Source organism: Zonotrichia albicollis, chromosome 5 (assembly GCF_047830755.1).
Source record: "Zonotrichia albicollis isolate bZonAlb1 chromosome 5, bZonAlb1.hap1, whole genome shotgun sequence".
Taxonomy (NCBI): domain Eukaryota; kingdom Metazoa; phylum Chordata; class Aves; order Passeriformes; family Passerellidae; genus Zonotrichia; species Zonotrichia albicollis.
The window spans coordinates 31,221,476-31,232,478 of NC_133823.1; the positions used below are offsets into that span (position 1 = coordinate 31,221,476).

An 11,003-nucleotide genomic window follows, 5' to 3' on the forward strand; every position below is an offset into this window, starting at 1 on the left:
ATGTACACTTCTTTAGCAGTTCCCAGTGTTGTGCCTATTTTCCCCCTTGCCTGCCCTTGGGCTGTGCTCTTGACTTGCTCTGCTGGGGTGCATAGACGAGCCCTTTCACCTCTGGCAGTAACCTTGCTTTGCCTTCTCCCTCAGTGTTTCAGCTCAGCTGTCAGTGCAGACGTGTCTGAGCCTTCAGTTACCTGTCAGCAGCCCATCCTTAGCCACCAGGCCTACCTGGCCACGTACTGCTGCAAAAAGCTCTGTCCTCTCCCTGAGTGCCAAAACTAATCCTGAGCTCATGCCTCAGTGGCTCACTCTCACAATAAAAACAGATTTTACACAGGTAACTCTGAAAAATCCCATGTGATGGGAGCCCCACAGAACAACTTTGCATTTATTTTTGTCAAATAAAACAAGCAAAACAAAACAAATTTGCCATGTTTCATCAAAGTTGGTGCACAACAGCCTGGCTCCTGGCTGCAGAAAGGAGCTGGAGTATGACCTTCCACTCTGCTCAGCATGGAGAGTCCTCATGTTGCCCAGGCAGCTGGAATATGTGCTTCTCTGCACAATATGTCATTGTGAGCAGGAATTTCCATCATTATAAATGCAATTTAGAATGCATTTCCATACTAAATTCATTGCCAAAAGTTGTATTAGAGATGTTTGTTTCCCCTCATGCAGGCTTACCAGACACAGCTCTCTCGTTCTGAGATAACCAATACTGGCTGTGAACTGCTAGTGTACAATGGACTTGCACTTTGCTTGTCATATCATTATAGCTAACACAATAAACATTGAAGTGGCTTGGATTGATTACAGTATGCTGCATGCACAAAACCCAACAATTTCAGGGAATAATATATTTTTAAGAGATTCTGTCTATTCAGTGTATCCACTGAAGAGCCCACTGAGCCAACAACTGCTAACATAATGTACTTCTCAGTTTTTATTTTTATGATGTATTTTATTTTATGACCTAGTGAGCAGCATCCCTCTCCACAGGTGTGGAGGGTTGGAACTAGGTGATCTCTAAGGTCCCATCCAACTCAGGCCATTCTGTGATTCTATATGTATATATGATTTTTTATTTTTATTCTCTATAAAGTTACAGCAAAGTGCAGAGAAGCAGAATGACTGGGAATAGGGATAGCAAATCTCCCTGTTGTAGGCTACTGCTTCTTAATCTGGTCCTGGAAATGAACTTCAAGAGGAGAAAATCCCTGCTGTGAGCCAGCAGCTGTGGTGTGAGTCACATATACCTTTCCAGGACAGTTGGACTTGTACCACAGTTGTAGAGGACCTAAAAAAGGTAATATTTTAATTATTAACATGTTCATCTTGGAGATTTTAGAAGTCAACCAAAAGGAGAGTCACACATTCATTTCTGTTGCCCATATGAAATAATGGCCTGGCATAATTTGGTCAGCAGTTGCATTGTAGAGCAACTCAGTCAAAATATTGTTTTGGAGTCTTTATGAAGACTATGATAAAGTAGTTCAGATTCGGGGAACATTTGTACACTAAGTTGCTTTTGGGTAGTAAAAGCTAGAGCTCTCACAATAAACACTCACAAAAACTGAGGTACATTTCACTTTGATTTTTGATAAACTATTAGAGTTGAGATCTTAACTTCAAGAAATTTTTGAGTACAGATGATGCAGACAGGTGATCAGATGTTCAACTTATTTTTTAATGTGAAAATGCAGCCCATAATCTACATAACTTTTGAGATAACAGCATCTGTGGGAGAGTGATCCTCTGCAGACTAAAAATAATACAATCTTCCTCACTTATGGGGAGAATTGTAAACAGTGAGAGAAATTGACAGAGACATATACATGATTGGGGGTTTGATCTGTGGGGAGTACTCTAATACATGGAGCAGAGGCCATTCATAAATATAATTGAAAAAGAAATATTGTATCTGTTGTGGACACATGATATTCTGTTCTCCCTTAAAAAACTTGATTAGAGCTGAGTTCTCACTTTCACTTGACTGGAAAAAAGTGATCTGATTCTGATTTCTTTGATCAGAAAAAAATTTACTATTTCTTATATCCCTGGCATTCTTAGATACTTGGAGAATGAACACAGTGGTCCACATGAAAAAAAGTAAGAAAGAAAAAGGAAATCAAGTTTTTGCTTTGTCTTTGGTTTCTGTGGGACTGGGTCCTTAAAATAAGCCTCCTCACAGCTGTTCTAAGAGGAGGAGGAGGAGAAATAGTAACCATGCCCCATAGTTACTGGTGTCCTTCTAATTAAAAAGTATAGCAGGGGCCTCAAGTGGTTTGTTGATTGGCCAGGCTGCTGATCACCCTAGAGGTGATCAACCCATATCCTTCTCCCCTTTTCAGCCAAGTCTGTTATGGCCACAGAAAACAATGCTGAAGACACAACTTCTAAAAATATAATTCTGTCACAAAGGCAGATGTTTCATTTGTTCCATTCAGCAACTGTTAGCTTGATACATTTTATTTATTCTCTATTAAAAGAATGGAACATACAAAAGGAGTAGCTTCCTGGATGATAGTTATGCCAGGCTCTGATGAAGCCTCTTATTTTCCAAAAATACCTTACAGCTGAGCAGATACTGAGGCTTTTAGATGAGTAAGACATATATATATTAAAGGTCAACTTCATTGAATTCATGGCATTTGGATAATATAAGTAGATAAAGGGAAGGAAGAGAACCCCATTTGAAGTCAAAGTACTTTTAATAAACACAATAGGGTCTAGAAATATTGTACTTACTAACCATGACATAATCAAAATGACAAATAGATATTTGGCATGTTACTGATTTAATGCAGTTTAAGTTCTCAAATTTCATCTGCAAAACTGATATATCTGTAAAATTTGTGGATAAGGAAGAGTAATGTTTCTGATGCAAAGTGCTTTCGAGAATGACTATAAAAATTTTACTCAGGCAGTCATAAGAATAGTATCACAATTTATGCAGTAATTAGCACAAGTTTTAATAATATTACAAGTTTCATTGTATTCCAGATGCTTTTACTCACAGAGTGCTAGTATTGTCCAGTTACACGGACTTGTAAAATGACTTTTTTAAACTATAAAATGAAATAAGCCTCCTCATTTCTTGCTGTCCTTTACTATGCCCATAGGTGAAAGAGAATATGTATTTGTCATTATAATAATTTTCATTTCTTAGCCATATGGATGCTCCAGAGCCTTTATTGCAGACAGATCTGGCCTGTTGCTGCATGCTGGAGAGCCTCCTGTCTAAACCATTTTCCCCTTGAGCATACTGTTGTGTCAGCTGTGCAACTGTTCAAGACTGGTGCTTGGCCTCAATGTGCTTCCTTTTTCTTCTTTGTCATTTTGAACATGTTCCTGAGGAAAACTCAGTCACCAGCAGAACAATTTTACTTGCACCATGCTACAGATCTAATCCTGAATAGCTCACTTGCCAGTTTTGCTCACCTGGAAGAAGGTGGTGGTGAGATACCAATGGGTTGTAAAAATCCAATTTTCTGTTCTTGACTGTCTGACTCTGGTGTCCTGCGTCAGGCTGTACCCCTGCCGGCCCCAGTGCATCCCTCACCAGGCAGTGCAGTGAAGGTGCTCATGTTACAGGGCTGTAAAAGTATTTATAGTTGTATTTACTGAACAGGTTTTCTGGTAACCTTTTGCTGCATTTACAAAAGATGAAAAGAGAAGGCAAGTTTAATTTAGCTACAAGGAGCATATATTACCTGAGGATGCTTTCCTGTGCTGGTTTCTGATCACAAGGGAAAAAACAAAGGAGGATGAATACATAGTTTTGAAAGAGCTGAAGAGTCATTCTGGCCTTCAATTCTGCAATTTTCTAATGGTGTTTTTTTCTTTTTAATCTGTATTATAGAATCTTTATAATTGGAGGCAATTTCTTAATATTTAAAAGAAGTGGGAAAATAATGTTCAGAGGAAGAAGCAAGTATGTATTAAGGCTCTCCTCTGGTGAAGTTAGGAAAATACAGGATCAGAATTTGGAAGTGTCAAACAAAATCTGTGCATGCAGGGCAAAAAATTAAGGAGTATTATAAAATATTGGTTAGAGATGTTAAAGATTCCACTGTTCTGCTAATGAACATGCATGCATGCTTTGAAAGTAGGGTTTTGTTACTTGCGAAATATTTTCTTTTCTTTTTCCTCAATATCACCCCCTCTAGTACATATACAAGAGATATCCTCAAGAACTTCCATTTTGAAATTACACAAGGGGAAATAATCTTGCCAAGAAGTTTTCCATCTCTAAGTGTTAGTGTCTCAACTGAAAGCATGGCCAGTCCCATTGTGGTCAGCCTTGTGGCCAGCCTTCTTTCTCTTTCTTCCCCCATTTCCTTTCTATTGTGGAAGAACACAATAGAAACTTCACAAAGAGGAAAATACTTGTAGTATTTAGGGTGGACCAAACACTAATACAAAGACCAAAGAGGACATTCATCCAAACAGCAAGATATAAAAATTATGTCTTAACTAAAAATAACTTTGCTTTGCCTGGATGTACCATGTAGGCAGTCTGTGCTAATACTTTTTCCCATGTAAAGATATTAATCATAAATCATCACAGATACTCTAAAAATATTTGAAAAACTAGCAATGTGGCAGGCTGCTGTTTATGATACTGTTTGAACTTCTACCTTTCTTTCTCTTTTTTTTCCACTTTTCCTTTCCCTTTTTTATTACTTTCCTCACAGATTGCACCCAAGCACCAAACACTAGAAAAATATTCTCCCAGAAGCAATAAGGTAAGACGTGGGCTGAAAGCCTCCTTTCCTCAGCAGCTTTGCTAACTGTTTTCCAGATGCCTTTGCTCAGTCCAATCAAGGTGTTTAGGTAATGTGGAAACACTACATTTTCCTAGAGGTAGACGACTGCAACAACTGGCTAAAGATATTTTGCTAAACTGCTTAGTATTTTCAAGGTATTTAGTTCTTAAAACTAAAAACCATATTAATCAGGACAAAACCATGTTAATAAACTCCGGAATTAAATTGCTGATTCTAAAGAATGCGTGAGCATTGAACACTTTGATAAAAGGCACTTACAGAAACCTCTTTTGGGACATGCTTTAGCTTTTGGTATTACTGTGCTTTGCTCAGTCTTTACTCCTTGTGTAAGTGTGCATGTTAGCCTCTAATGGAGTGTGAAATCCCACTGACTGTACAAGGAAGTAGTGAGGATTCCATCACCTGTGACAAAGGCAGGGCTCCTTGCAGCCAGGATATGTCAGTACAACAGCAGTGTAGGAAGGAGACATGGATATTGTTTGGTACAGAGTCAGGGTAGCTGCAGGGAACTCTGAACTATCTAGGTCATAAGAAGAACAATAGTATTTCTACAGGTAAGCAAGACCTTCATCTCTTTCCAGATAATGACAGAATTATTTTGTTGCACTGACAATGTTTCTATGGGGAGATTATAACCATAGTCAGTCTCACCTATTCATGTACACTTCTGTAAGTTCTGTTCATTTGTTGGTAAACGGCTGGATTGTCCCATTGTAGTTACCATTCTGTGAAAGAACATGTGTGAGTTAATTAAGACAAGCTTTGTAACCTCAGCTTCTATTGCTGTAATCCAAACAGCAAAAATACTGGGTTTAGAAGTAATAGTGAGTCAACATTTCGATAGTTTATTTTGTCTTTCTTTTTCTTTTCCTTGTAAAGAAGGTGTGTATCTTTCTGGTTCCCTGTTCCTTCCAACAGGGATCCTAAGAAAAGAAACAACTGCGTAAATAAATATCTTTTTAGAAGAAACCATAGGGAGTCCATCAACATATCCTTCACCACCCCAATGGCTATCAGATCTGCTTCCATCAGGTGCTGATTTTTATTCCCTACTTCAAAACATTTTCACCATTTTTTCCCTTGTTTACAGATCACCCTAAACTTAATTTTGTTGCATTTTCAAACCACTAAAAATTGAAAATAATTTTTAATATAACCTTGACTAACACAATAATATGCAAAACAGTGTCAAATTTTATGACTGTTGAATTCAAATAAAAGCTGAAACTTTCAGGAATTGAATATTAACTAGGCATAGACTGCTTAGTGAAAAAGAAAAGGACTTCAGGAGAGCAGCTGGTTTTTGTCTGATGCCTACATATTTTTCATAGTTTAGAGGAAATATTTTATTGGGGTTTTTTTGCTGTAAGAATTTTGTAGGTGGGCAGCTGACAAATGGATATAGCAAAAGGACTCATGCAGTGTCAGAACTGAGCTTACTCGTCTGCTAAACCACTATGAGCTCATTATATAGCACAGGCCAAAGCAGTGTCAAAGCTATGGTATAATTTAAGGACAAATGTGGAAGGAAGATGTGAAATGCATAGAAAATTTATCACTGAAGTTATTAAAATAAATTATGAAAATTAACTGTATTTAATTAAAAGACAGAGAATAAAATGTGCCAGAGATTTGACAAAATGTACAGCTGGAATAGCACTAAAATGAAAACAGTTTCTTTAGTATCTCAGGTTTAATACTTGGCATAGATTTTGCAAATTAACTTGACTTGCAAAAGTCAAAACTTCTAGATTAAATTTAAAAAAACCATTTGTTTGGTGGGTGTAAATATATTAAGAGGGGTCAATAAACCTTTTTCTCATTGTGAGTGCATTATCAGGCAAACCTATATTGCCTCATGCTGTGATAGGAAAGCAGATAAGGCCTTTGCCATCTGTTCTGAAGGTCCTGAGTTTAATTCTCCATGGGAGTTAGTACATTATGCTGGTGGGGGGGAAGGTATTCATTTGGGAAACTGTTTATCTTTCCCTTGGAGAAAAAACATTTTAAAAATAATATTATTTTAATCAGAAGAGATTTCAACTAATTTCTCTGCTTTTTTGAGGTTTACAGTGAACTTTAGGTAAACAATTCTTGTAGGAAATAAATGACTACAGGAGACAGGGATATTTATCAAAAATGGACTTTTATGGTTTAAAAGCAATATATAAATATCCTGTTTGTATTATATTCATCTTCACAAATTTTGCATGTGTACTACTTTCTAGACCTTAGTGTTGTCATGATGATTAAACTTCATTCACACAAAATTAATAATATTCTGATGTCTGAAAGAGAGCAAACTGGTGATATACAGCAACTGGTCTCTTTTCTTTCATTTTCTTGTTTTATTTTTTCCCCAAGTAGCAAACAAGTTTTCAGCCTATTGGTCAGAAGCTGAGTTCCTTACTTCTGGTACTTCCAAATAACAAACAAATGCAGGACACTCTACTCATTGAGTGTTTTCTTTTTTATCCTTCCCTACCAAAGACATTTTAAACAGATGATCATAGATGTCACTCACATAGAGCCACCACCTGCTGACCTCTTCAAGTCATATGAGGGTTCACTTAAATCTATGCCAAAGACCCTGCTTTCTAATTGTATTTCCACCTTTACCATTGTGTGCACAGATGCATCTTTATGAAAAATAAAGGCATGTGATAAAGATTTTGCACACTAGTGCAAGGCATTGGCTCTGGCTGGATCTTTCAGAGGCTTTTTTACAACAATGTCCTTTCACAGCCAAAGTTAACAAAGCCAGAATGCCTCATTAATATAAAGTGAGGCTGGGTTTGTAAGAACTGGTTCTCTCCACTGCTCTGTCTCAGACTTTCATGACTTTTGCTTCTGGGATTGATTATGGGGGGAAGTGGTAATGGTATATGAGCTTATAAGTGATTCTGTCTCACATATTGATCTTCTCTGACTAGACATGTTCACAAGAGAGACAGGAAAATGATGTGGATGTGCTCTTGGAGGAACAGGAGATGCAGTTGCAGAGTTACAGCTGTTTTGTTCAAGCTGGGAATACAGAGATCAAAGGAGCTCTGCACTATTAAATGGGCTCTCTGGAGAGAGGGAAAGAGACAGTGAGGACAGAGGGATGCAAATAGGAATTATGGGTCTGCTGTTCTTGCTGACGAGGCAGATGTGAGATATAGATGTAGAGCCCAGGGGATGCAGCATAAAGCAATTGCAGCGTTTCCCCAGCTTCTGGGGAATAGTAAGGCACAGGGAATGATAGAAAAAGGTGCTGGGCTGTTTCAAAATTCCTTTTTCTTGGAGAAACTTCAAATTATGCTTTGATCCAAGGAGGCTGCCAGGTACCAATGGCACAGCTCCTACAGGGAGCAGAAGCCATAAGCCACCACCACTGTTCCAGGTGGCAGAGGTGGGAGCTGTCTGCAGGTAAAGCTTTGCTTTAGGGTGGATTGACCCCACAATGACACCCCGAGGGAAGTGACAGCTCTGCTCATGAGGCAGGGAGAGTGAAGTTATTTGGCATTGCTCTCTAGTGGCACTTGAGAGCTTTTCTTTCAGGAGGCAGTGAGACAATATTGCCAAAGAGAGACCTAAAATGGGAGATTAAAAATCTCACATTGTGTGTACACAGGTAGCAATCTGCTTTCCTTTTACTACATTTTTCATTAAGAAATTATGTCTATTTTCTATGTTTCATGTGTACAGAGTGGCTGAAAATCATTACTTTAACAAGACAATAAAAAAGCTCTTAGAATTACTTTTCCAGGTGTGTTTTGAATAAAGCAACTTTTTATTATGATTTCTACTGGTTCTGATCATAAACAGAGTATAACAGTTTGGTGATTGTAATAGTATTCAGATTCACAAATTTACACAAATGTTTTGCTTCCACCTTTGGAAAGGTCTAGATCCTTACAGTTATAAGGCATAAATTCAAATAAAGGACCAGTGACCTTATAGTCCGACAGCAGGATCTGTTCTTGTAATCAGAAATTACTTTGAATAGAAAGACCTTTCAGAAGCCAAAAAACCATAAATTTTTTGGTCCCCATCTGGGTTTAAAGTCATGGGATTTATAATTCTAACTTATTTAAGTGCTTATAAAAATGTTGCCCTTGTGTATTAAAAAATGCAACAACGGTCAAAATACACTCAAAGTTTAGATATGCCCCTAAGTTTCTTTGATTTCGAGGCAAATTGAGAGCCCAGAGGCTTATGAAAATTCATTTAAACACCTAGTTTAGCTCAAAAGCTGAAGCCCGAGTTTCAGTCTTGTGACATAACTCTATAAAGAACTAATGCAAACATTGTCGATCTGGACCTCTAGACAGCTTCACCACTATAACATTAATTACTGGTCAATGTTAAATGTAGTTTATTTTGAGATGACACAACTATTAGTGCTACTGGGACTTTTTTTCTAGAAAATTTGCCTTTTACTTTTTCTCAGGGTAATTAAGTGATTCTTTAAAGTGAACCGGATAAGCAACATGATAGAATTACTTAAAATTACTTAAAAATATTTAAGTAATTTACAATTTTCTAAACATCTTCCATAATTGGGTTTTGAGCCTGGATCCCTTCTGCAATGTGCTCTGCCAGTATGGAACTTCCTGAATTAAATAAATGGCAGTAATTTAATTTACAATATATTTCAATATAGTATTACTGTAACATGAGATTGAAAAGCTGTAATGTAATTTGTGTAACTCAAGAAACAAAGAATAACTTAAATTAGATTGCCAAGCACCTGTACTTACATTGCTTGCCTTTGCACAGCTAAGGAATGCAAAGAACAACGTAGCAAGAGGAAGCTGTGCTGGTGTGTGTAGTGTACCTGTGTGTGCACACATTTGCAGACATGCTAATAAACGGATTTATTTATACTTTCTTCCATGGCTGGTGAGTGTGGAAGCAGGATGTGCTGTTATTGAACAATACTACAGCTGCCTAAAGGTGAGATGAGCACACCAACTGTGCAGCCTGGATGTGGAAGGACTCAGAAATTTTCATATTAAAATTTTCTTAGAAATTGCTTTGAATAAGAAAACACATAGTAATTGCAAGAACCTTTACTGATCAATTTTAGGGCAGGATTTTCTGAAATAGGTATTACCAGCTATTATTCTTATATCCAAACTCATAAATCAGATAATATTAATATATAAAAATATGGAAAATATTTTCAGTTATAATGAAATTTTCTGACACATCCAAATTATTTTTACTGCACACATAGGAAAGCTGGCTTGAGATACTCAAGTAAGGGGTGGTTCTCCTGTATGTCTGAGTGCTAGCATGCCTACTTGGGGTACATGAAAAGAGCCCAGATTCCTCTCTCAGCCTGGTAAGAAGAAAGTTTTCCTACCTTCCAAGAAACTGCCTTAAGCCTGGGGCTGCCAGGCATTTTGAAATGGAGATCTCCTGGGAAGATATCAGGCTGATGGAAGGAATGATCCTATAGCTGTGTTACAGTATGAATAATACCTTATAAAAATGAAGCATCTTATCTGTTTCAGTTCTGTGTGTTTGGATTGACGTCAGACCATTTGTCCTTCTGTTCCCTAGCTCATCTTGCGTGACCTTTTGAATAACAGCAAAAGAATATTGGTACTGCTCCAGTTTTCTGATGTTGACTCAGTTATTAAAAAGTCTCAGAAAATAAAAACAATCAGTTGAAATCCTCTAAGATACTCTTCTGGGAGTCCTACGTGGAATTTCAAAATATTTAACTCTAGATAGCATAAGGTTTTTCTACATATTCTGTAGTAACTAGCCCACTCTGAAAAAGTTCATTCTTCCTTAAGGATGGAGTATCTTATCCTTCTTTCCAGACAGAAAACAGCACTGCACAGAATAAGTCTTTCAATTACCTGCACTAGTAAACATTTTATTTTGGCTTTAGTCATTGCCAAGTACATACACTTCCTTGATCTTCTCAGTTTTCTTTATCAATTTTGCCTAGTTCATGAATTTTATGTGGTATATTTCTCTCGTAAATGTGGTACTTTCTAAACCACAGTGGAGTAGCTGTGTGCAGAGGAATGGAAACTGCCTGATAACCTGATGGTTCCAATGTCCTACTGGGAGAGAGGGGCCTTTTTCCAAGTCAGTGTGAGTGAGCACAGGAGCCGTGAGCAACCTTTGGCTCTCAGACAGAGCCAGAGCCATTTCTGGACACGCTGCTGGGCCTTCTCCCCGGCTAACCTCTGCCCAAGGCCCAGCATGTAG

At 37.7% G+C, this 11,003-nt stretch overlaps 1 long non-coding RNA gene across 1 annotated transcript; it reads right to left on the reverse strand.

Annotated features, from left to right (window-relative positions):
- Nucleotides 1–341: 341 nt before the first annotated feature.
- LOC113459180 (uncharacterized) lies at nt 342–10,447 on the reverse strand. The gene is made up of 4 exons (XR_003380126.2): nt 10,141–10,447; nt 5,439–5,512; nt 3,439–3,593; nt 342–1,294 (listed from the first exon to the last, which is right to left on the reverse strand). It is a non-coding gene; the product is annotated as an uncharacterized LOC113459180 (long non-coding RNA).
- Nucleotides 10,448–11,003: the final 556 nt, after the last annotated feature.